The following is a 25,111-nucleotide window of genomic DNA, read 5'->3' as shown; positions in this document are numbered from 1 at the left end:
TCCTTTAACTAGAAATGACGTTAATACTGAACACTGGGCCAGGAGAATTACCACAGGAAGCAAAATTCTACCCCTACCCAAAGGATGATGAAAGCCATACTAGAAACCCCTAAGCTATTGGAGTGCAAAGACCTGCTCTGGACCACAAAAGTAAGCAAGGCTTGTTGGAGATGAAGCTGGGATCCACGATCTTCATTTTGCTTATTAACTTATGCAGAGGTTGGACACTGTCCTGGCTCCTATAGGAGGATGGTTATGCTATCCAAGTATAAAAGGTGGTCAAACCCACTTTTTAAATCAGCTTTTTGTTGCCAGCACTGGTATTTCTCAGTTAATCTGGTGCTGTGCATGGCCTTGATCTCATGGCATTGCTCCAAGTCAGAACTTACCACAGCATTAGATCAATAAATGTAGTTGGGGCTTCTGTAAAGGAAAAGATGAAAATTCCACCGTCTCTTTGTCTACAAGTAATGATTCAAGACAAGGGATATTTTTTCCACTGGAGGCAATTAAACTGTCCTGATTTTATGCCAACCGGGGGGTCTACCACCCCCTACCCGAGCAAGAAGTGAGAACCCTCTCTCACCAATGAGACTGCAAGTCCTTAAGGCTTCTGGCTTTCTCAGTCCCTTCAGGGATGTCCTGGGAGAAAATCTGTAAAGGGGCCTCAGGAGTGTTCTGACTGATGTCTAGGGATAGCAGAGGACAACTAATTCACAGAAATAACAACTGACTGCTGGAGAAGGGAAAACCTGGGCTTACAATTCCGGCTCATCACAAAAGCTAAAAAGAATAAGAAGATGTCCTGGTGTTCACACAACATCATCTAACTGTGCTGTTCTTTTCCTCCAGACCAACTCAGGACCCTGTAGTTGCATTTGTGGGCAAATCCTAACCATGGGGAATGTGACCCTTGGACCGTAGAAACGTATTAAGGCCATATCTTAGTCACGTTTTCCCATGTACAGAAACGGATCAGCGTTCAGAAACGAGAGCCAAGGGGCGTCAGCATTCTGAGACAGTCATCTAGGTATGGTAATGGGGAGGGGCCAAAAGAGGAAGGGCCGCCTTTGGAAAATAAAAAGGGGTTAAGTCATGCCTCATACCCCACTCTGGCAGGATAGTGCTTATGATTCTAATAAACGGCACTGTCTTTACCTCAATTACTGTCTGGAGTTGCAGCAGAGACTCGGAGAGAGTCAGGACTTGTCTTTGGTTATTCTTTTCTCAGAACACCACTCCACCGTGAAAGTAAGAATAGGCGACTCTTAAACCCTAAGTGGCAAAGTGCTGCTGAGTTATGACTACTTTTATTACGCTGTTGGAAGGCTTTCTCACCGTGTGTTAAGGATCGCACGGGAGGAAGTGTCTGTCCTCTGTGTCTGTCTGAGTGGATCTCACTATCCTACCAAGCCTTGATCGTATTGCTTGTGTTGTAACAGTGGTTTTTTCAGGAGTTGGAAAGCAGAGACTAAGCGCAGACTGGGAGTCTGAGGCCATATATATTTGTTCATTTGTATTCAAATGTATGCTAGCCAGGTCATCCTGCTTCTGTTTGCTGAATGTCAGCAAGCTTTACTGCCACCCCACCTGCCTTTCCAGTGATACTGGCCATGCTTTCCTGGGTCAGAGATTTGTCGTCAAAATGAGTTAACTGTAACTTGAAAGAAAATACCCAAGCAATCATTAGTTTGAAATTGCCAAATACCTTATTTATATAGTAAAGAAAGACTATTGTCGATGAAAAATTTCAGTTATTTTGAAGATAACAATGTGTTTAACATAGGAAACTTACATACGCATTCTGCTGTTTATACAATTCGTAATACTGAAAAAAGAAACAAGCTAACTCTATATCATATTTGCAGCTTGCCAGGGTATCAATCTTGCCCTTCATCTTTCTTCTCTTTTTACTTCCCGCCTTGGTCTTGGCAAAGGTTTCATGGGAAATGTTATCTTGAATGATTTCATTTAAAGACTCAGTGAAGAATCATGCTGAATGAACTAAAAGCAACAACAACAAAACAACATATGCACACCCAAAGCCACAAATAATGTTACAATTCCAGCGGCTCTTCACAAGATCACCTCAACTCTGCCTGTTTCATGCAGGGTATGTCTGTTATCTCCCCTCCCTCGGGGCATCCACGCTCTTCTCTGTGTACATTCAGTGGAACACAAGTAGAACATGAGCTTCTCTGTGAATCCCTTAACTTGGGAATAGTGGCATATGTAGGATCCATGCGCACGGGCTTATAGAGGCCCAGTCGGGAAGTCGCTGTTCTGTCACCTGAGTTCCCCTCCAAGGCTTCCTTCTGGAGTCCAGGCCTGTGGGATCCCAGCTCTGATACTCACAATATATGTAATCGGGGGCTCATCTATTCATCTTCCTGTGTTACTTTTTCCTTTTGTCAAGCAGAGATCTGTCTAGGTCACCTTTCCCAGGGTTTCTGTTGGAGTGAAATGATTCCCACTGAGGTCTGATCTGGATGTTCTAAGGCCTACTTATTTAATGACAGTCTCACCTACAAGGTTGAAGATTAGGAGACACTGTTAAGTATTTAAGCTGTGTAGGTCTGTAAGAGATTCTGGGGTCCACCAAGGCCTAAGAGTAACTAAGGGATGACTGGACAACAGAGAGTCAGTCTGTGCCAGCAAGAAGGCCTTTTTCTTTGCTCGATATCCCAATGCCTCAGCGCAACCTATTATAGGTACCCTCACTGTGCTCATCATTCCCTAAGCTACAGCACATGCCAATGTTTCATGCCAAGTCCTGACACTGCACACAAGCTTCCTTCCCATTTAGCCTACAGGGTCTTGGTAAAGGTTGCTGGGGTGGGCTGCTCTGACCCAGGAGAGTGAGGATTGCCACCACTCCGATTACTTCATTCCAGACCCTCTTCTTTGACTTTGATTGCTTGTATGAGCACAGTGTCCATCCTCACTCTGCTGGACCATACCACGTTCAATCCGTGCAGAAGATCATCCAGGAGATGTACTGAGGGACTCACAGTTCGGAGAAAACTTTGGCTATCCTGAGTCTCTCAATTAGCAACATTTTCAACACAAACGTAAAGGAGAACTGGGTCCGGGAGAGAAGTAAGCAGATAGTTCAGCACACGACTTGAAGATGGACATACCTGAGGTCAGCCTGGGAGCACCACTGTGTGTCCAGCAGCAGGGAGTATCCTGGAGTCAGCTCTCTAGGGCAGCTGTCTGGAGGTACTAACCTTCCCTCTCCTCCAGCAGCAATGTGCTAACGTAGGATGCTTACAACCCAAGCTTTCCCATGAGCCCAGCTTAAAGGTGTGGCTTTAGGAAAGAAACAGAATACCTCTGGACGTTTTTCCTCATGCATTTACCTACCAAAAATATGCGAGTACAACCCAATCTATGGTTTAACTAGATAATAATAAAGCAGAATGCACATTGCTTCTTTCCTGCTGGCCCTTTAAAAATATATTATTGGAATGTTCTAAAGATTTGTTTCATTTGTTCATGCTTCACAGTCCTATATCTGTGATGAAAAAATAGGTACATTTTTAAAAATTTATATTCATGTATGGGTATAAATGTTTTGGCTATATGGGTATATCTGTGTCGCATGTGTGGCTGCATCAGAAGAATGCATCAGATCACATAGAACTGGAGTTACAGATGGTTATAAGGAATCATGTGAGTGCTGGACACCAAATCTTGGTCCTCTACAATAGTTATGTGTTCTTAACAACTAGGCCATCTCTCCAGGCCTCAATAAATACATACCTTTAAACTGCATAATAAATGAGTGTGAATGATCTCATTTTTTTCTATGTTCATCAAGTGACTGTCTGGAGTCAACACAAACCTACCCTGAGTGTGACTGTAGCCCTAAGTCAGTAACTGAGGGACATTATCGTTCTGAACTCAGATCAGTTCCAAAGGTCAAGAGCCTGCAGCCATGCTTGCCTTGGTTTCTGAAGTTTCCCACAGAGCTTGAGTTTCAAGACAGTTCTCCATTGCTTCCTGATGTAGACATAGACTACTTAGACATTTTTCCACCAGAGGGCAGGAGTCACAAAGATTATAAACAAACCCAAGAGCTTCCCAATAAGCCTGTCAGCCTGGGGTTTAAGAGTTGAGTGTGAAGGATTCTGGGTAGGCTGCCTATGTGACCACTGGCTCTCTAGCTGGAAAGAGGCTTCTGCATTACAGCAAGTTCTTTTATCCAGATGCAAAATATAAACATTTTTAACATTTCTCAGTTTCTACCTTAACTAGTCTTTAGACAGCCTAGCAGTATTTATAAACAAAATCACAGGTAGATGAGGCCATTATAATACAACTGTGTAGAAATAGGTAATGAGCTATATTCAGCCCATGGGCTATAGTTTGCTAGCCCCTGCTTCTTACCATTGATACTTCTGGTGCTAAAAGTTGTCTACAGGTCTGAGAGTAGTTGCATCTTTGCGTCTACTCTGGTCCTTGGTCAATCACGAGCAGGGGGCCTGGGGAGTAGAAGGGCAAAATAATGAGTTCAAATTAAGGCAAACCCAAAAGATGAAGCCTAGCGTTACATGAGATCTGGGTAGCTCAGTGCCTAAGAGAAGCCCCTTATTTTCTGAATAAATAACTGACTACGTGATTGGTTTCCACAAAAGTGCATTTACTGTTTGGTTGACCTCAGAGCACTTTGGGTCTCAGATCAGTCACCAGCTCCATACCTTATCTTCAGTCGGCCCTCTCTGCCACAAGTCAGGACCAAAGTAAGCAAAGAGTCAACATGGCTGGGCTCAGGTCAAGTCAAACACTACCTCAGTTGATCTGAACATCTTTGGAAACTGGTGTGGCCCGAATAGGTCTCGAGTCTCCTGATTTTCCCCAGACATTTTCTCCCGTAGCGAGCCCTGTGATTCCTTTGGGCTACTGGTACTGGGAAATTAGTGACAATGAAGGCCGACCTGCATCTGAGCATCTTGCAGCATCTTGTTCTTGCTCCCCTCTCAGCCAGGTGTATGCTTGGATACCTGCACCAAGCTTGGAACAGAGCTGAAAAGGCCTGTTGGGAAAGAAGAAACATCTCACTGTCTTCTATGGTCCCATCACCTTTGTCTGCAAAGGAAGTCTAGCTTGAGGGCTGCTGGTCAGGTAGATAGATTTCCACATCTGCCACATATTTCGAACATTGCTTATCTGCCATGACTTACCATCTGTGATTTGACATGTTCTACACATATGGGCATGTTGTACACATTAAGACGTACTTCCTGTGCTCTCTTTTCCCAGATCCAGGGCACTTCCTGAAAGCAGAAGTAAAGAGTGAGTTCAAGCATTCACGCTAGGACAGTTCTAGAGGAGGTCTGGGCCATTTTCTCCACTGTAAGGGTTTCCAGTGGTGATCCGGGGCATGCCAGCGAGAGAGCTTGCACTCTGTACGGTGGAGAGTTGCTATCTCCATGATCAACAATGGATGGTATCCTGGCTTGAGCTGCCCTTCTCCTTCCCCTTCCACATAGAGAGAGGCTGCAGCCTGCAGCTCACAGCTCACCTGGAAAGCCTCTGGCTGCTGAAGGGCCTCATGGAGACGCTGAGACAGCCTGATGGATCATCCCATAAACAGAGCCTGCAGGAAGGAAAGGAAAATTATGCCAGCAGAATGCACTTATGAGAAATAGATACGTGCGGTGCAGGGAGAAATGCTTTGATATTAAAATTTTTTGTAACTTAAAAAGGCATGAAAAATGATACCGACCACTAACTAATCAACATTCCTCGGCAAATGCAGCTTCAGTTCCTAACCAAAAACACATCCCCGCTATTGTCTTGTCTGAATCCAGATGCAACCATGATTAATTAAGTTTCAGGCAAAGAGTGGGAGGGGGCTGGTCAGGATGAATGGTTCCTCCAAGGATCCTTTTTGTACACGGGCTCAGAAGCCTCTCCCTTCCACATGGCTGGGCTTGCCTTCTGTGCGCCTATGGCCACTGGGCTTGCTGAGGGGCTTGTGCCCAGGTCTTCAGGGCAACACAGCCATCAGAAGGGCATCTCTCTCCAGTGTGTCCTACAGGGCAGAGAAAGCACCTGTGATGTGCTGTTAGGAGGCCTGGCTTCTGCTCTCTACACCGTTACCAGGCAGACTGGAGCCCTTGGCAAGCTGCCTCAGTTTCTGTACTCATGAAGTGAAAGCAAGGAATCATTGCTCTGTAAATAGACCTTTGCTTTTTACTCGAGAGCCCATGTCCCCTCCTACGTAACAGGTGTCTGGCGTTTGGTTGCTAGGCACACGTGACTGTCAGACCTGCTCTCTGGAGGCATGGGAAGTGCGTGAGATGAGCACACCCTACAGAGGTGGCTGAACTGAGGACCTCCCCACCCACCTCGAGGAACACAGAAGGAGCCAGTAGACCCGCCTGCCATTCATGCCCTGATAGTAAGTCTAAAAGCCATTAGATACCTGCCTGCTCTGCCAGGCTCAACTTATCTATCTGGAGTGCTGTCGTGCTGGTTGGTTAGAGGGGACCGTGACAGCGTGCAAACTCTTTGCCAGGACTCTGCTTCCCTAATTAGAGCCATCAACCTCTGAAGGATTCTGCAGTTGAGTGGATAGAAGGATGGATTCAAACTGCCTGCACTGAGATCACCCAGCAACCTAAGGCACCATGCACATTACAAAAGTCTTTGGGGCCACATTGACTTTCCATGGAAGGAATAAAATCCTATCCCATGCCTCCCAAGATCACCGTGAAAGTCAGATGAAGTGTGTAAAGTTTGACAGTCGTGAATTACATGGTTAGCAAATGTGTAGTCAGTGCCGTTATCACTGGTCCCTCTACTGCTTTGAGTGCCCGCCAAATGTTTCTGTACTGGGTACGGAGTTGTATCTTATTGCAGAGGAAAGTAAGTGGCCTGCCTGAATCTTCAGTTGCGCTGAGCAAGCACATCCACTCATTTGACAGATATCACTAGATGCCCACCGTACATCCTTCACAGAGACTTCAGTGAAGCATTGCATAGTGCTTCCAGCTTGGCTGAAACCCGGGCTCATCAGAAGAACATGCAATGGCTGTCCTCCCTGCATAGTGAGCAGGGGCTGACTTCTACGTGGGTGAAAGAGTTTTCTAAGGGTCAGATGGGATTCCAGGGCAGTACAGATCCCGGTCAGAGCCTAGATTAGAGTTTTGTGAGCAGTTTAATTTTTTTTTTGCAACTTGCTTGTTCATAAACTCGTATTTAGTCCCTCTTGATATCAACTCTAGATAGCCGTTTTCTTAGAACACCAGCCACTCCCCATCAAGTATTGAAAATGTATTGCCCAACTCAAGTTCTATAATCCTGTTTGATTCCAAAGTAAAGAGGATTACTTTTATGTGCGCCTGACTTCATCCCTGTGAACATCTCTGAAAGATGCAGTATCCTCTAAGCTAGCTTGGAAATCACTTAAAAATGTTTTTTATGCATCTTCAGGTTCTCAAGAGGAGGTTTGTTATTCCCATTTCCCAGATGGAGTAACTGAGAACAGAGTTAGGAGTTACATAGTTAGTTTACATAGGGCTGGAACCACAGTAATATTTGGGGATAGGGCCAAGAATCTATTCTTCTATCCTGCCTCCAAATCCTTCACAGCCTGGGAATGACCTTGCAGGGCAGTGTTAGAAACACGAACGAGAAAGGAGAATATAGATGCTGAGCCTCTGGGCCAAGTCCAGCATTCAGGAATGAGCGCACTAGTCTTGTGAAGGTAAGACAAATGGACCATTAGATTGTAAATCAAGGTAACACACATCTTCGGGGAAGCTTCCAGGCAAATCCAGTCCCGTGAACTTCATTTCATTTCAATTCATGCCAATGATGATTTAACCCCCCTCTCAGGTGCAGGGTATTGCTTGGATGAATGTTTTATAAAGTTACCAAGAAGAGATGGAATTTCCCTTGAAATAACAGCGTAAGGATATAGAGATGAACTCATGGCTCCCAGGCTGTGCATGAACTAGTCCTTCAGATGTGACCAGCCTGCTCTGCAATTTGGCCAAGAGGCTCACCTTGCCTCATTTTCTGGGCAGCTTCCACTCCTCCCAAAGTTCAAATGACTGTTTCTTTTACTCTATGACGTGGACTTGGTTTCTCTGCTTTGGTTTCCCTTGTGTTTGTCCTCAAGTCCTTGGGTTTGTACACGTTATTGCGGTATCCCGCCCCCACATTCCAGAAATCTCTGTTTTCTTTTTCCTCCCTCATGACCCAAGCACGGAGATCCTTATCTGGGACTAAGGATGTAACAGGACAGGAACTCAAGGCTCCGGAACACAGAGTCCTGATGGGTAGGCTTATATAACAATCGGTGAAGGCCAGGGCTCCCCTCTTGCTGATCTCCCTGATTCCAAATATTGTCATCTGCCCAGCCTTCAGCACGTTTACTGTCCCCACTCTGTCAAGTCTGTCCATGAAGCCTCTGAGCCCCTCAGCCCTTGAGAGCCCTGACCCCCTTAGAAAATGCACAACCACCTTCTCCATCATTGGGAGGATTTTTCGGGAGTGTGAAGGGTAATTAGGGGAGGGGGGGGCTTGCAAATCAAGCAATGTTCTAAAGATCTTTCCAACCTCTCTTGAATATTCAGGAAAACCTCATGGGGCAGGTGAGGGAGAAACTGTTGGTTAGTGTGCTATACAAAAGCAGAAGTTACATAGCTACTAACTGAGAGACGTGAAAGACTAGAAGGCAAATACAGGCCATTCAGATTCCAAAGCCCAAGTTCTGTGAACAAGGACAGAATAAGAGCTCAGAAGTTCAAAGGAAAGGTTGGCAAAGCTTTTCTCAAATAAGCACATTAAACAAACAAACTGAAAGCGATTTCAGAGTTTTTGAGCCACACTTTGTCTTTGTAACACATTCATTTTGTTAGACTTCATTTTGATTTTAGTTACTTTTTAATACTGCTGAAACCATGCTCAGCCATTAGATCATCGCTCATCTAAAGATTTTGAACATAAATGAATTCAGGATGAGTCTGAGATGTCAAAGCACTAATTACCAATCTTGCTTCTGAGGTTCCCTGGTCAATATTGCTGAATACTGGCAAACTATCAACTTCTGAGAGTTTTTATTTTGAGCTTTTATAATAAGAGCAAATTGCCATAAGCACCTAACCAAAATATAGGTTCATTCATTAATGAAGACTCCAAGTATACCTCTAGGCATAAATAATTCATCTCATTATAAAATTGAACTATTTTAACGTTTAACAAATAACACAATACTTCTTAATTATCACACATACAATAGCCATTATTCATATTTAGATCTATCATTATACATTTTTAAAAACACAAATAAAATTACCAAAGAAATTTTTGTACTCTTATCCCTAGAAACAGGATATTAATCTACATTGCTGTAATGGTATAGGTTTTTATTCAACAGAAAGAGTAAGTCTGTGTTCTTGGTCAGCTGGGAGGACAGGTTGTAAGAAGCTGTATTTGAACTGCTTCTTTCTTTTCCTTTCCATGAAACTCAAAGCAATATAACAGCTGCATGTTGAGTGCTGAGGTTGGGGAGTTATCCCTTATTCCTTAGGAACAATATAAGATATCAGATCAAAGCTATGTGTTTTCAGACATTGCGATTAGAAACTCTCCACATCTACTGATGACTGAATTGGGCCCGCACAAGAATGGGCATCAACTGGCAGACAAGAATGCACAGGGTCTCACAAGTTGGGTTGTGGTGGCACATGCCTTTAATCCCAGCACTTGGGAGGCAGAGGCAGGTGGATCTCTGTGAGTTCAAGGCCAGCCTGGTCTACAAGAGCAAGTTCCAGGACAGTTTCCAAAGCTACACAGAGAAACCCTGTCTCAAAAAACCAAAACCAAAACAAACAAACAAAAAAAATGGACCCATCAACCACAAGCAGACAAGAATGGAGAGGGTCTCAGAGGATGCTACTTCTCGCTACTTACTTAATTCCTTCAGATAGATTCATGGAAACGAGTCATTCCCTTATTTGTGTACAACTGGTAATCCTTCCAGGCTCCAATGTATTCCTCCAATGCAGTGGTCACACAGATGGCCCTTACTAAACCAAATGGCTAGCACAACAAAACCAAAGTCATGAATATGGAAAAGAAACTAGGGTGTGGGAGGTGGGAGGTTGACATTGTTGAACAATGGCTTTAAGAAAATCTGATTAACCAATTTTTAAAAAACTTAAGTATATTTAAAAGTACATTGACTAGCCTGTTATTAAGTGAATTAATAATATAGAATAATTGAAATGGTGTCAGACCTTTATATGGGCTATATCAAAGCCTCAAAGCTCACTATTATTACTTGAATTCTGCTTAAGGTAGCTTCAAACACCAGAAGGCCAAGTAATTCTTGTAAATAACCTGTTGTCAGCTCTTGTTTCAGCATGTTATTGTCTGAATAGCTCTATCATGTTTTCTAGGGGGGGCATTTAGCCTCTCTTAATTTATTCGAATGATCTATAGAAAATTATGAATAGGAGCTCGGTTGTATGGTGGAGCAGGAAGCCATATTTGAGACTTTAATTACCTTTACGATGGTACTATACACTACATCACTTTCAACAACATCCTTGGATGACTTTTATAAAAGCTTTGAGGAAAAACAATTGATATGTTGTCTATAATTTGAAAGAAGAAAACCTTGTCTCTTGTGGATTATATATTCAAGGTTACCTAGGAATGTTAAAGCCCCGTCTGGAATCAGCCCAGACCTTTGCATACCAAGCCCAATGCTGTCCTTCTCAAATTGCTGATTCATTCTGCCAATGACAGCAGGATAGGAGACAGCCCAGAGCAGCCACCAGCAGCCTTGGGTATTCTCTTAACCTTTCTGAGGACTTCCAGTTAGGTAAATCTGGGCTCTTGGTTTCGGTGGAGAAAATTCCAGAACAAGGCAGTGTGAAGCAGAGTTTAAGTCTATTATTGAAAGACATTTTTTTTATCAAAGATCTTAAGACAAGGGGTTAGTAAGATGTGAGATGCCCAGGAAAAGAATAAGGCTTACCCAAGTTTCCAAGGGGAAGTGTGTGTGTGTGTGTGTGTGTGTGTGTGTGTGTGTGTGTGTATGTGCCCATTCTAGTGGTGGGCGTATGTAGAGTTTGGAAGCTTTTGGAACTTCACTACTCAACAGGTTTCTTTTTTTTTTGGTTCTTCGAGACAGGGTTTCTCTGTAGCTTTGGAGCCTGTCCTGGAACTAGCTCTTGTAGACCAGGCTGGCCTCAAACTCACAGAGATCCGCCTGCCTCTGCCTTCCGAGTGCTGGGATTAAAGGCGTGTGCCACCGCCGCCGGCTCAACAGGTTTCTAATAGACCCTCAGCTTCTCTATCTCAGTTTCCCATTTCAATAATAGAGACTGCAGGGTGGCTCCAAAGATGCCTTCGGTGGAACTGCAATATGATAGGATAAAATCTGAAGCTCTTCAGGTTGTACAAGGGATTTAAGATGATGTACTATTACTTTAAATGGAGTTTCTGGAGATTCCTAGAAGATCGCAGGTTTACACCTGGGTAGAGAGGAAGTTAATTGTTAATGGCCCAGGAATTCCTGATTCTCCAGCAGCGAGAGGCTTCAACCAGATTCTGGGGTAAGGAGCTCTTTTTGCTTCCATGTCCTCCTCATATCTTCCTCCTTTCTAGCCGTCCTCACTTTTTAAAACAACCAAAGCTCCCTGCTTGAGGGTTCCTGGGTAATGCACTACACGGCCCTGTGAAACGAAGACCACCCGACTGACTAGCTAAAGCCATGGGTAGCCATGGAGCTGTCTGCGGGAGAACGCGTAACACAGACAAACATACTTCCCACACATATTCTCTGGCACGTCGTTTGCAGGTGCCCTGGATAGCTGTGTATAGTCTAAACGTTGCAGAAAGAAAGAAACCAAGCTCTGGCTTTCTAAAAAGGACCTGGGGTGGGCTTTGTTCCACTTGGGTCCTCCCTCAGTGCCCAGCCAAGAGGAAAAACCCTATTTTGGAGTTTGGTAGAGATTGAAGTGGTGAAGAAGAAAGCCAGGTGTCAAATAGAAGCTGCGTATCCTTCCAATTATAAAGCCATGGGTGCAGACGTGTCTGGAGGACTAACAACTTCTTTAAATTGGGTATTCTGAGAATGGGGAGAACGTGGCTTTTACTTTCTGTGTGAAGTCTACTGAGTTATAAACACACCTACTGTTATATATCAAAAATGAGGTAGGAACAACAGCTCGATGAAACTGACAGTCAGCGACTGTCCTTAAGGTGTCACTTTGAAAAGAGTACGAATGGCCATCTGACAACATCCCCAGGTTGCTGAGTATAATGGTTGATCGTCACTGTCATCTTGTCTTGATTTGAAATCATCTGATGGACGCAACTCTAGGTGTGTCAATGAGGACAGTTCCATGGGGTTGACTGAGATGGTAGAGCCTGCCCTAAAGTGGCCCCACCCTATGGCCTGACATGCCAGATCAAATAGAGAGAGAAACAGGAGAAGACCCGATGAAAATCAGGCTTTTCCACTTTCCTCTGCTTCCTGATCAGCACCAGGGACCATGCCCCTCCTTCCACCATGCTTTTCCCAGCACGATGGACCTCGTTTCTTTGAACTATGAGCTACACTGTTTATCTCATAAGTTACATATGGTCTGGCATTTGGTCACAACAATAAGGGAAGTAACTGATACATTGAATAAGACACAAAAGCTATATGGGAAAGAGTGAGCCCACTGGAGACCTTGGGGCCGCCGTAAGGGGACGCTGGATCAGAAGGATGAAGCTCAGAGGAATCATTGCTGGAGTTCTGGGAGAGCATCGCTGCCTCCTAGAGGATAGCTGGTGTATAGGAGCACACCTTGGATGCACAGAGGGCAGGGCACCTTGGAAGCAGGGTTAGCCCAGCAGCACAGCAAACAAACATGAGGAGTCTATTCTACACTCATCCCCTGGCAGTACTTAGGTGCATAAGCAGGAGCAGCCGGACGTTTGCGGATGAACAGTCCCCTAGGATGAGGAGAAAGAAGGGAAAGAAAATCTTCACCGTGACTTGCTCATAAAAATTCCCACAGTAGTTTAGAAGTCAGTGGATTTAATGGCTCTACTTAAGTAATTACATTAACTTACCTCTGTTAGAGTGAATGAAGATTCAAGGCAGAATATTGGGCCTGGCATAGGAAGAATGAAAACCGAATTTCCTCCATGTTTGTTTGTATCTGTTTAAAGACACGAGTAGTTACATTGGCTATTGTTTATCAAATACCGATTTTGTACATATACTTCGAACATACCAGCTCATCTAATCTTAATTATGTGAGAAACATATTACTTTCCTCTCTTAAAACAAACAAACAAACAAAAAAACAGGTAGAATGAACTACCTACCCCAAATCACCTGCTAGCCATTGCTGTCTGCAGATTACCTGTATGCAACTAAACATGTGCATTCTTTGGGACTCTGGGAAGAATGTATCTAGGTCACCCTGTGTACCTTTGACTTTTAAACCATGTGTTTATATCGTCACATTTGTAACAATAATAATAATAATAATAATAATCAGAATAAAGTTCAAGCTTGATCATGTTTTTAGTGACACCATCTTTATTTCCACATCTTCCTCACCCCAAAGAACAATGACACTCAGAAGCCACAAAACTCCTTTCGCATCTCTTCTTTGCAAAGGCACACAGAGCTGTGATTCCTAGCCTTCGTCTGTTCCTAGACGGAAGGCAGACAATTTAGGCAGTGGTAGCCCTCCTTCTCTGCAATGTAAATGAAACAATCAGATTTCAAAGTCCGGGCCCATTAGAAGCCCGTAGGAACTCCAGTTCCTTCTTTTCTCCTTCAGAGCATTTGCCTGTTCCCTGCAGCACGCTGGACTAGGCACATACTGGGGGCCTGGGAGAAGCATGCTGTGAGACCCACACACTGGGAGTAGTGAAGGGCAGTCCGGCAGCAGATGCAGGGACAGAAAACAGGAAAGTCGTTGCTTTTAGGATTCAGTTCCCATTGTACACATTGTACACATTCATTCTGAAGCTGATTTAAGGAAGGAGACAACAGAAAATATCTCCAGTCTCTACTCCAAACGTTAACCACAAAATATCAGTGTGAAAGCTGGAAGAGGTAGCTCTCTGATCCCCGGGCTGGCTATTCATTATGTTTCCAGCACAGCCTATCAACTGTGATTCCTCTTTTCTTCAAGACAGTTTGATTTACAGAGGCTCTGCTAGTCTTCCCTATCTCTGGCACTGGTTAGTGGAAGCCTATTCTACCTCAGTGGCTCTCTCCCAATTTCTCCAATTTCTCTCCCGTTTTGCTTTTGTAAAGTTTGCATAGTCCCCTTTCAAAGATTCTCTTCTTTAAGACACAAGCAAGTTTGTGAGTATTTAAAGATTAAAAAATCCACCAATACTCCTCTCCCAGAACAAAATAGTATGATCAGCCAACTCCGTGGAACCCCTGGGAATTCCCAGAGCAAGCCTTTGAAGGCTTCTCTAGTTGGAAATATCTCTCACAACACATTGACATGAGTAAGTCTTTATTTTGTATCCTATTGCACATATAATTCCAAGCAAATGGTTTTATGAACGAATTTTAAATTCAAAAAAGTTGTAGTATACAAAATCTGTACATCTGTGTTAGTTAACTTTCTGGCCCTGTAATAAATGCCCAAGAGAACTAACTTTTAGAAAGAAGAGACTCTATTCACCTCATAGTTCTGAGAGTTCCCACCATGGTCAATTGACCCAGCTATTTTGGGCCTCCGACAGCATGTCACGGCAAGAACAAATATCTTAGTTTCTTTTCATGTTGCTGTGACGAAATGCTCGAAAGGAGCAGCAAGGTCGGGAGGTAATAGCTTATTTCAGCTCACAGTTCAAGGTTACAGTCCATCACGTTGAGACAAGTCATAGCAGCGGGAGCTGGAGAGAGGTGCTCACATTGTATCCCCAGTAAAGAGATGGACGACAGCAACTGATGGATGTGTGCTAGCTCTTGCTCAACATGCCCTCTCCACTGACATGGTCCAGGTACTTCCTGCAGTTAAGATGTTCTTCCCTACATCAGTTAACACAAACATAATCAAGGAAATCCATGAAGGCATGACCAGAGGCCTGACACCCTGGTGGTCTGGATTCAGTAAGGGTGATAACACTAGCCATCCCACCTGCAGGAGACCAGGGTCCCACTCTACCCTTCAAGGCCATGCCTCCAGTGACCTACAGACCTCCCATTAGATCTCTTTTTGTTTGTTTGCTTGTTTATTTTGTTTTATTTTGGTTTTTTTTTGAGATAGGATTTCTCTGTGTTACAGTTCTGGCTATTTTGGAACTAGCTATGTAGACCAGGCTGGCCTTGAACTCACAAAGATCTGTCTGCGTCTGCCTCCCAAGTACTGGGATTAAAGGCATGCACCACCACCATCCAGCTAGATCTCTTCTTTATAGTTTCTACTACCTTTCAATAGTGCCAATCTAGAAACCAAGCATTTGCCCACACAGACTTCTGGGTGGCTCCTATCTAGACTATAGTAATATTGTCCCTTAATTAAGACACCTAAAGAAAGAGAGCCATGATCAGAACTAAGACTGTTTTCTTTTTAAAGTTCTCCATTCATTAGCTTGCCTTTTAAACTATGTAAGGGAATGACAAAGAAGGGCCAATAAAGCTTCTCACTTCTTTGTTCTGTACAAACTGACAAAGAAAATAAGTAATTGGCAAGTGGAGGTTGGAAATGCATTCTGCTTCTTCTAGAAGCCAGGCTAGGAGATATGGCTCTCTGTCACTCAAGTGAGTCTGGTGAGTCTGACTCCCGCAGTGGGAAATAACCTTCCCTGGAAAATCAAGATAATTTCTCTCTGTGAGCCACTCCCTCTCTGAAAGATGAAGAATCTGAGCTGAGTGTTCCCAGATAATTCGGACGCTAAGAGACTCCGTTGTTCCCTGGAGAAATAAGGAGTTAAGAGAACCAGGAAGCTAAACCATTCCCTTTAAGCAAAGGAAATACTGGCAGCTGAATGAAACCATTCCTAAGGTACATTGAATTTATTTACTATCAACCTAAGTGAGACTTTATTTAAAAATTTCCCATTACAACTCTCTACTGCCATAAAACAAAATGGTGTTTTCTGTCTATTTATTAACAAAGACAATAGTACCTTTTAAGTCCTTACACCAAAGAACTGTGAAGAGCAGAGTGGGGAGGGAACTTGGCGTACATCTGACCTGGCCAAACCAGGCATAAGAAAAACAGTTCTGTGTTTCCTCAATTTGTTCGCTAGTAAGGGGCTATCTTACTTCCCAAAAAGACTTATCTGAATCCTATTACAGGGGGCCTTGCCCACTTTCAGATGGAGTAGAGTGCTTTCATTCTCAAACTGATCCATCTTCTTCCAGAAACACATCTCCTAGAAAAGTCTGGAGCCTCCGCGTGCTACCATTTTTAGCACATACCAGACCCACGGCCAACTTCAGCTGCCTCGGGGCTTATTGGGGTCAACGAACATTGTACCATACACACTTAAGCTCTATAAGAGTTGATAGATGGGTCCCCCAAATCTGATTGCCAAGGCTTTTTATAAAGTAGGTGGAGAGCAGGAATGGTTCTCATCACAGCCTGTCTCCACCATCTTACGATCCTGATTCATCTGCAACGAGAAAGAGGGAGGGTGTGGGTGTGACAGAGCATATGTGAGTGTGTGTGTGAGTGTGTGCGCGAGTGTGTGTGTTTCAAATTGCATTTTTTTTTTTTGGCTACATCTCCAATGAGATGATTAAAGAACTCTAGCTCTTTGCAACCAGCCCAGCCAAAAGTTTGACTTCGCTTCGCTTTCCCAATATGGTTCTCATTTGCTCCGAGCCTCATTCATTTCTTATTATTTGTCTTTCAGAGAAAAAGGCAGCAAGAAAAATCAACCTTGGGCTTCGTTAATTAAGGCTCGCATTCTTGCCGGTGTATTTCAGGAAGACAGTCGGTAACTTTTGCCCTACTCTCTGGAGACCCTTATAATGTGGTCCTATTCATTCATCAGGGCTCTGCGCAGCTTGGGGGCCCATGCGGGTTTGGCGGTCTCCAAGTCCGCCTTCATATGGAATTGTGGACATGGATGGTATCAGCTTTGAAAAAGTGACTCTAAAGCTGCAGACTTCCAGCAAGCAAAAGCTAGGACAGTCTCACAGATACCCCCGGGCAGGAAATAGGAAGGTAGGATTTCTACCTGACTTGGTGATTTTTAATATTTAAAAAGGAAAAGAAAGGCAAGCCCTAGCTTCCCCATTCCTCACACTCCCAAGTACCATGCACTCCAGCCTGATTTCCTTCCTTGCTTGCTCTCTGACAGCTTGACCCATCTCAAGCTTAGCCTCATTTTTCATTATAAACAAAAATAAATGCAGAGAAATTTAGGGTTATTTTTCCAAATATGGAACCGGACACAGTCAGGAAGAGAGGCCATGTGTCTGCCGCCTAGTCTCCTTTTCTTCTCCCGTTTCTGCCTCTGGGAAGAGGACCAGTGTGATTCAGCATTCAAGTTGGGATCTTTGAGCAACTGACCAACTGTTTGCTCAACTCTTCTGATACAAGCAATAGTATGGGTGTCTTAGAAGCTGGGAAATGAACTCACAATCCACACAAAAGGCTTCGACATGCAGGATGGAGCAGGACAGACATACAGCAAGAAAATGAGTCCTAGAAAGGGAAAAGAGAGAGGATGAAATAGGTCTCTTATAACATTGACGCCATTGGTTTGGGGTGGGTTGAGCTTTCTTCACACCTCCTTACACTTCTAAAATACTTGTGCTTTGTCATAGGTGCCTGGAAAAAAACGATGAGGTGATTAGTGCCCCTGCATTTGAGAACGTGTCTGGTGGGACGATCAGCTGCAGGGCTCTCTTGCTCTGAGCAGGTGTGATGGCAAACCTGAGCTAAGTGGCCCGAGAAACAGGAAACAAGGAATTCCTATGGCCGGGGACATGGATAAACCAAGATGATGACGGAGGCTGAGAAAGAGTAGCCAGTGAGGCAAGAACCAAGTCAAAGTAAGTAGAAATAGCACCCAGTATCCCAGCATAGATGCTGTTGACATCTCAAGATGAGAGAGGAGTCTTAAACCTCGGTTTAGGAGTGATTTTGACCTACAAAAGTAAAAACAAAATACCTGGTTTAACAGGAAAAATGGACGTGATTATTGACATCACTTATCTAAGAAAAATACCTTTGGAAATTAAAATTAAGCATTACGCAGAGAATGAGAGAGACCTTGGATTACTCAACCATAAATTGGATGTGTCCACCAAATCTCTCCCCATAAGCTCAAGGAATCCCATAGAAGAGGAGGCGAAGAGTGTAAGATCCAGAAGGGATGGAGGTCACTATGAAAACAAGGTCCTCTGATTCAACAAGAGCAGAGCTCAAATGAACTCACAGAGACTGAGGCAGCAAGCACGGAGCCTGCACGGGTCGGCCCAGGTCCTTTGGGCTTATATTATGGCTTTAGTGTTTTATGGAATTACTGACTGTGTGAACAAGTGGGTCTCTGATCCTGTGACTGCTCTCGGGCTCTTTCCCTTCAGTTTGCTTGTCCTATCTAATTCCAATGCTAGTTTCCATTCTCTCTTATTATATTTTATTGTTACGTTTTATTATTATCTCTTAGAGGCCTTAGAAATTCTTCTCTAATGAGAGATAAAGGGAGTGGATCTGGATGGAAGGGGAGGTGGGGGGAACTAGGAGGAGAAAAGGAAGGGAAGTCACAATCAGAATATAGTATGTATGAGAAGGAAGGAAGGCAGGAAGGAAGGAAGGAAGGCAGGCAGGCAGGCAGGCAGGCAGGCAGGCAGGCAGGCAGGAAGGAAGGAAGGAAGGAAGGAAGGAAGGAAGGAAGGAAGGGAAGGAGGAAGTAGGGAGGAAGGCAGGAAGGCAGGCAGGCAGGGAGGGAGGGAGGGAGGGAGGGAGGGAGGAAGGAAGGAAGGAAGGAAGGAGGGCAGGTAGGCAGGCAGGCAGGAAGGAAGGCAGGAAGGAAGGAAGGAAGGAAGGAAGTAAGGAAGGAAGGAAGGAAGGAAGGAAGGAAGGAAGGAAGGAAGGAAAGAAGGCAGGCAGGCTTCTGTGTTTGGAAGGTTAAGCTCTCCGTTATCTTCTTTTTCTGATGTTGCAGAATAATTACCTCACCCAGGTATCATAAGTTTTCAGCTTTCTAGAACAGTGGATGATGCTGACTGATCTGTAACTCAGGGCCCCTTACTTTCATAATCATCTTTATACATATTTTTCATCTGTTTAATCTTCATAGTGACCCGAAATGGTAATTGCTATTATTGAACCCATTCTACAGATGAGGAATCCAAAGCCCAGAAAGGTTCATTAATTTAGTCAAGATGGTATAGTCAGTAAGAGCTGAAGGCAGAATTCAAACAGCTAGACTGGATCATGCAGGACCCAGCCCAAGTCCTCCCGTTTCCGTAGCATCAGTTTTTGATAGGATGATTTCTCCTCCAGTGCTTGCTTTGCTGAGCACCACATCATTCTTCCAGTCAGATATGGAAGGTGGAGGCATTAGAAGACCCCTGACCAAGGTCCAAATGAGGAGAAGAAGGAGAGAGAACATGAGCAAGGAAGTCAGGACTGCGAGGGGTGCACCCACCCACTGAGATGGTGGGGTTGATCTAATGGGAGCTCACCAAGGCCAGCTGGACTGGGTCTGAGGGAGCACTGGATAAAACCGGACTCCCTGAACATGGCGGACAATGAGGGCTGCTGAGAAGCTAAGGACAGTGGAACTGTGTTTTGATCCTACTGCATGTACTGGCTTTGGAGGGGCCTAGCCTGTTTGGATGCTCACCTTCCTAGACCTGGATGGAGAGGAGAAGACCATGGACTTCCCACAGGGCAGGGAACCCTTACTGCTCTTTGGACTGGAGAGGGAGGGGGAGGGGAGTGGGGGAGAGGGAGGGAAATAGGAAGTGGGGAGGAGGCCTGGAGGAGGTAGAAATTTTTAATAAAAATAATAATAATAAAAAAATTTTCAAAAAAAAAGAAGATTCCTGAAAGCCCCAGGGTTCTGTGGCCTTGACACTCTGCTGGATTTTCATGCAACACACTTCCTTTGTCTGTGTTCTTTTTTAAACCTCACAGACCACAGCTACTGACCCTGGAGACTAGTTAAAAACCAGAGTGATAATGATGGGCAAGGTTAGAGGATCCGGGGGACCAAGGCAGATTATTGTCATGGGGGGATAACAGTTGATGTTGGTCCTCATGTCCCTGACACTAAGTCTTACTGATAAAGGGTAACCAAGCTCTCAGGCCACTCTTCCTACAAACTCTTCATAAGGAAAAATGCTTACTGGCAGCAATATTCCACCACATCTGTCTCCCCATCTTTGATAACCCCACCTTCTACTTACTATATCTGATGGGATGGCCTGAGTAAAGGTATCCCAATACAGTATCTCCAGGATTGGCTAACACAGTTCCCACACGATAGTGCTACAAGACTTGGTGTCCGTCTGTCCTTTTCCTCTGCCATCTTTAGCATCTTGTCTCATTGACTTGGTGGCCTTCCTCACATCTGACAGTCTCAGGTATCCTGTTACCCACAAACATGGCAGTCTCCAAGAGTGGTTGTGTTCAAGAAGGACAAGCTCTTTTTCAGAAGCTTCCTATCATTCCACAACACACACATACACACAAACACACACACATATAAACACTCACACACACATACACACACATACACACAAACACACACACATATAAACACATATAAACACACACACACATACACACACATACACACAGACACTGACTGGAACTGAGCATGGTGCTCACTCTCAAGCCCTGGAAAGAGAATAAATTTATCTTTTACCAAAGTAATAGAGAGAAGGTAGAAAAAAACTCAGAGCACTAAGCGCCAAGAATTTGGAGTTGGGAGTGAAAGTTGGCAGTGGGTGAGTTTTGCCTGTGCAACCACCTGTTGGCAATGTGTACCAACGTTCACCTTATCTCAGATCATTCCATCAGTTACAGGAGCTGAGGTGTGAGGATATAGGACATGAGTCAGTAGGCTTCGGTAAGGAGAGAAAAGCAAGTCAGAGGAAAGGCTGAAAGTGTGTGCTGAGGAGATGGGGACCGCAGAGCGAAGAACAAAAGCTGACATGAGGATGTTTCCATCACACACGCTATTCCATTAATCCTTGTAAAATCTTCTCAAATATATATTTATATATTTTATTATATATTATTAAATATGTGTTTGTTATATATAATTTTATATATAAAATTCTCCTATTACAGGAGAAAGTAAGAAAAGGAGAATAAAGAGCGAGGGAGGGAGGGAGGGAGGGAGGGAGGGAGGGAGGGAGGGAGGAAGGGAGGAAGGGAGAGAGGAAAGGAGGAAAGGGGTGGGGGAAGGGAGGAAGGGAGAGGAGTAAAGAGGAAAGGAAGGGAAGGGAAGGGAAGGGAGGGGAAGGGAGGGGAAGGGAGGGGAGGGGAGGGGAGGGAAGGGAAGGGAAGGGAAGGGCAGGGAAGGGAAGGGAAGGGAAGGGAAGGAAAGGAAAGGAAAGGAAAGGAAAGGAAAGGAAAGGAAAGGAAAGGAAAGGAAAGGAAAGGAAAAGGAAAAGGAAGAAAAGAAGGAAGCCCTGGAGCATGAGTCACTGGCCAAGAGTTACATAGCCAGCGAGCAGCACAGAGGATCATGGTGGCTGTGGAGATTGACTGCAACCTTCCCACCAGGCCATACTGTCTAAGGAATGATAAGAACAGAAAGAGTTCCTCATCACCAGCAGCTTTGGGCCGCTGATCTCTGTGGTCTCTCTTGAGAAGATGAAGGGACTGAGAAAAGAACTTCGAGGAGACAGGAGGCTTGAAAGATGTTAGTAAAGCGGGAGGGGGGGGGGGAGAGAATCAGCAAACCTCCGGCTGCTGAGAACAAATTATCCAAAAATCTATCTGATGAAATTATTAACCTGGCAAGTGATCCATGTGCCAAACTCACAACTGCTAACTTATTTCTTTTAGTTGTTTGTAAAGTTCATAGCCATCTGTGCTGTTTATAGCCATTTCAACAGATTTTTTTTTTTCAAAATTCTCTCATGAATTATTGAGCCTTTGCTACCAGAGGACAAGGTATCTTCTTAGAAGAGAGGCCTCTTTGATGAAAATGTAGCCCCAGTTTTTATGGAATTTTGAGTGCACGTCTTTTGTGGGGAGATGCTTAGGAAGCAATCAAAAACGGTCATTTAGCCAGCCAGCAATGCCAAGTCAACCACAACTGGGCATGCAGGCACTGAGGTGGCTGCGTTTGCCACCAGGCAAGTCAGGATCAGGGATTGAAAGAGTATCAATGCTGGGTTCCTAAGCGTGCAGACAACTCCCAGCAGAGAAACCAGTTCACCTAGGATGCTCCATGCTCCTCACAGCTGGACAGCAAGGCTGTAAGCACTCTGCCCAAGGGCAGAAGCCAGTTTGCATGGCCGGCTCCATCATCATTTGGTAAACAGCCATCCTGCAGAGAGAGGGCTGGTGGGTCCACTGCTCAGACGGATGGCTCGAAACAGCTCTCTGCAACTAACATCTAAAACTTCTTGGGGCTGCAGGGGGGAGGGAGAAGTAGTTACATAAATGTAAAGAAGTCAATGGTTATATAGGACACTAAACACAGAATCTCAGCTCTATTTATGTATTCCCCAATCATTTATCTACATAAACAAGTATGTCAGGCTACTCGAAATTGTTCAAGCCCCTGACGTTTAAACACCAGGACAAAGTGCTTGAGTCTTGGTTAAAACTGGCATCTGTTCTCTCTGAGATGAATAACTCTGAACAAATTCCTTACATTTCCTGAGCCTCAGTTCCCTAGCTCTAATGCTTATAACACCTACCAAAAGTGCTGTGGAGCTTGCATGGCACCAAGCATGTTGCATCTGCATGAGTGGCTAAACTCTGTCTACACTGGCTTTCTTCCAGAACACCTTGAAGATTGATATTGGCATGATCCAGTTGTTTTCTTATTCCATTTATAACATCATTTAAAATAAAGAAGAAAAAGGAAATAAGTGAGAAACATTAAATCGGTAGCTAACAAGAATTCCATTTGATGCCCGGACGTCAGTACTCTGCAAGCTCTGCTTCACTTCTGGTCATTCATCACACTGGGTGCCTGTCTGCTGCCAGTCCCAGCAATCTCCAATCTCAGGCCGCCCTCCTGGCCTGCAGGCTGGGCCTGCTTCCTCTTCCTTGTCTGGAGCGACCTCTGGCTCTCTTACTCCGTGCTTGTCTCTCTTGTTTACACTGAAACCCATGAACCTAATGGAGGGTGATCTCCTTGGTGATCCCCATCTCTTCTCTTTGCTCAATGCCTTTCATTCCCTCTCTGGTTCTTACATCTTGATTCTGCTCCCTTTTATTCTCTGTATTGTAGGAAGCTCCTATTTCAATTGGCAGACTCACCTTACTCTTTGTGGTAAATTCTCGCCCCAGTATTACCTGTCCAATAACAACAGCTCCAGATCCAGGTCCCATTTCAGTATCCCTCTGCATCTCATCATATTTACGAATGTATGTATGTGTGTGTATGTGTAAATTATATATATGTGTGTATGTATAAATTATATATATACATATATAATTTACATAGATCAAATATGAAGATATATATGCATACAAATCAGCTATGCATCACTTACAACCCTTAACACAATGGAGCATTTACAATGTTATTTAAGTAGGTCATAGGTCATATAGTTTACTATTTGGGCAATAATGAAAGAAGAGAGTTTTATGTATTCAGTACAGAATGTAACTTAAATTATATACATATATATGTATGTTATATATGTATGTTATATAATGTTTATATATGTAATATATAGTGTTTTATCACATTTATTTTAAGATTTTATTGTTTGGTAGTTTCATACCTTTATAAAATGAGTTTCAATAATTTTATATACTTCATTTCTCTCATGTGCACCAGTCCCTTCTCAGTAAACCCCCTTACTTTGATGTCTTCTTTTGCCTATAGCAACACTGACTTTAAAGTTTCTCACCGAAGAACGAGGGGAGGTTCTTTACTGGAGCAGGGACACCTTAACAGATGACTGCACCGCTGATTTTGATTGTCAGCCATCTCCTGGGGAAGAGGGGGACCTCGCTGGGCAGTCACCCATCTTTGACGCAATATTGAGTGACCCCGTCTTGTGCCAGTCTCACACAGATGACCACAGCTGCAATTAGTCCTTGAGCGCCACAGCTCTGCTGTTTCTAGAAGACGAACGAAAGCAATTAAAATTATCAATGCACACTTGATGGATGGTGAGCCCTGCCATTCTGTGCTACAGCACAGACTGGACACTTTGCAAGTCCCGTGTTGATGCTGTTGTCTCATACCCTGTATGTGTCTGTTCAACACGGAGGTCTCTTGCCACACATGGTTTTTAAAACACAAATGAAAGATATTCAATACAATTTGAAGCTCAGTTCCTCACCCACACTAGTCACATGTTCAGGGGTCAGTAGTCACATGGGTCAGCAGTCACATGCTGCCGTGGTCTACAGGAGCATCACTGACATTTGCCTGGACAGCCCTACACCACAGCACCTGCTGATGTCTGCATTTCTTCCCCTACTATTACCAGATCCCCAGAAACCCAGAGGAGACATGTGTTTATTTGCAAAAGGTACTCACTCTTTTTTCATTCTGCTGAGCAAAAGCAAAGACAGAGTTGACTCAGTTTTCTCTCTGGCTGTGTGGGGTGGGGGGACAGAACTGGGGAATGCTGCTTCCCAAGAGTCAGAAAGAATCACAGGATCACAGTTCCCTGTCCCCGGGGCTCGGCCCCTGGCTTCTGTGCAACGCTTTTGGGACTCTGTGAATGGCAGCGATGACACGTTTAATGAAAGGTAAATATATACAGTCAGTCTCTAGCAGATGTGGGCTGTGGGGAGCGGGAAAGTTAGCACAGGGAGGGGAGCCCAGAGTGGTGCTCTAGGCTGACCTGTGAGGTTGCCCTGCATAAGGTTAACCTTGCTGTTCAGAAACAGAGAAATCGGTAATCCAGAGACCTAGAGTCTATTAGTGGCCCTTCAGTTCCATTAAGACGTGGATGTGCTTGAAACAGGAGCAGATTTTCGAGTTGTCATTAAAA

The 25,111-nt window shown here is 44.2% G+C and overlaps 1 long non-coding RNA gene across 6 annotated transcripts; it reads right to left on the bottom strand.

Moving 5' to 3' along the window:
* Positions 1–1,686: 1,686 nt before the first annotated feature.
* On the bottom strand, positions 1,687–13,183 carry LOC119801291. 6 transcript variants are annotated; one of them, XR_005283152.2, is made up of 7 exons: positions 13,093–13,183; positions 12,824–12,972; positions 5,732–6,040; positions 5,528–5,602; positions 5,187–5,279; positions 4,941–5,038; positions 1,687–4,487 (listed from the first exon to the last, which is right to left on the bottom strand). It is a non-coding gene; the product is annotated as an uncharacterized LOC119801291 (long non-coding RNA). The 6 variants fall into 6 exon arrangements; XR_005283155.2 differs by lacking the exon at positions 5,732–6,040; XR_005283153.2 differs by lacking the exon at positions 12,824–12,972 and having other exon boundaries at positions 13,093–13,182.
* Positions 13,184–25,111: the final 11,928 nt, after the last annotated feature.

Source organism: Arvicola amphibius, chromosome 14 (genome assembly GCF_903992535.2).
Source record: "Arvicola amphibius chromosome 14, mArvAmp1.2, whole genome shotgun sequence".
Lineage (NCBI taxonomy): Eukaryota > Metazoa > Chordata > Mammalia > Rodentia > Cricetidae > Arvicola > Arvicola amphibius.
The sequence above is the reverse complement of the archived record's forward strand: the minus strand, read 5'-3'. Positions and strand labels throughout refer to the sequence as shown.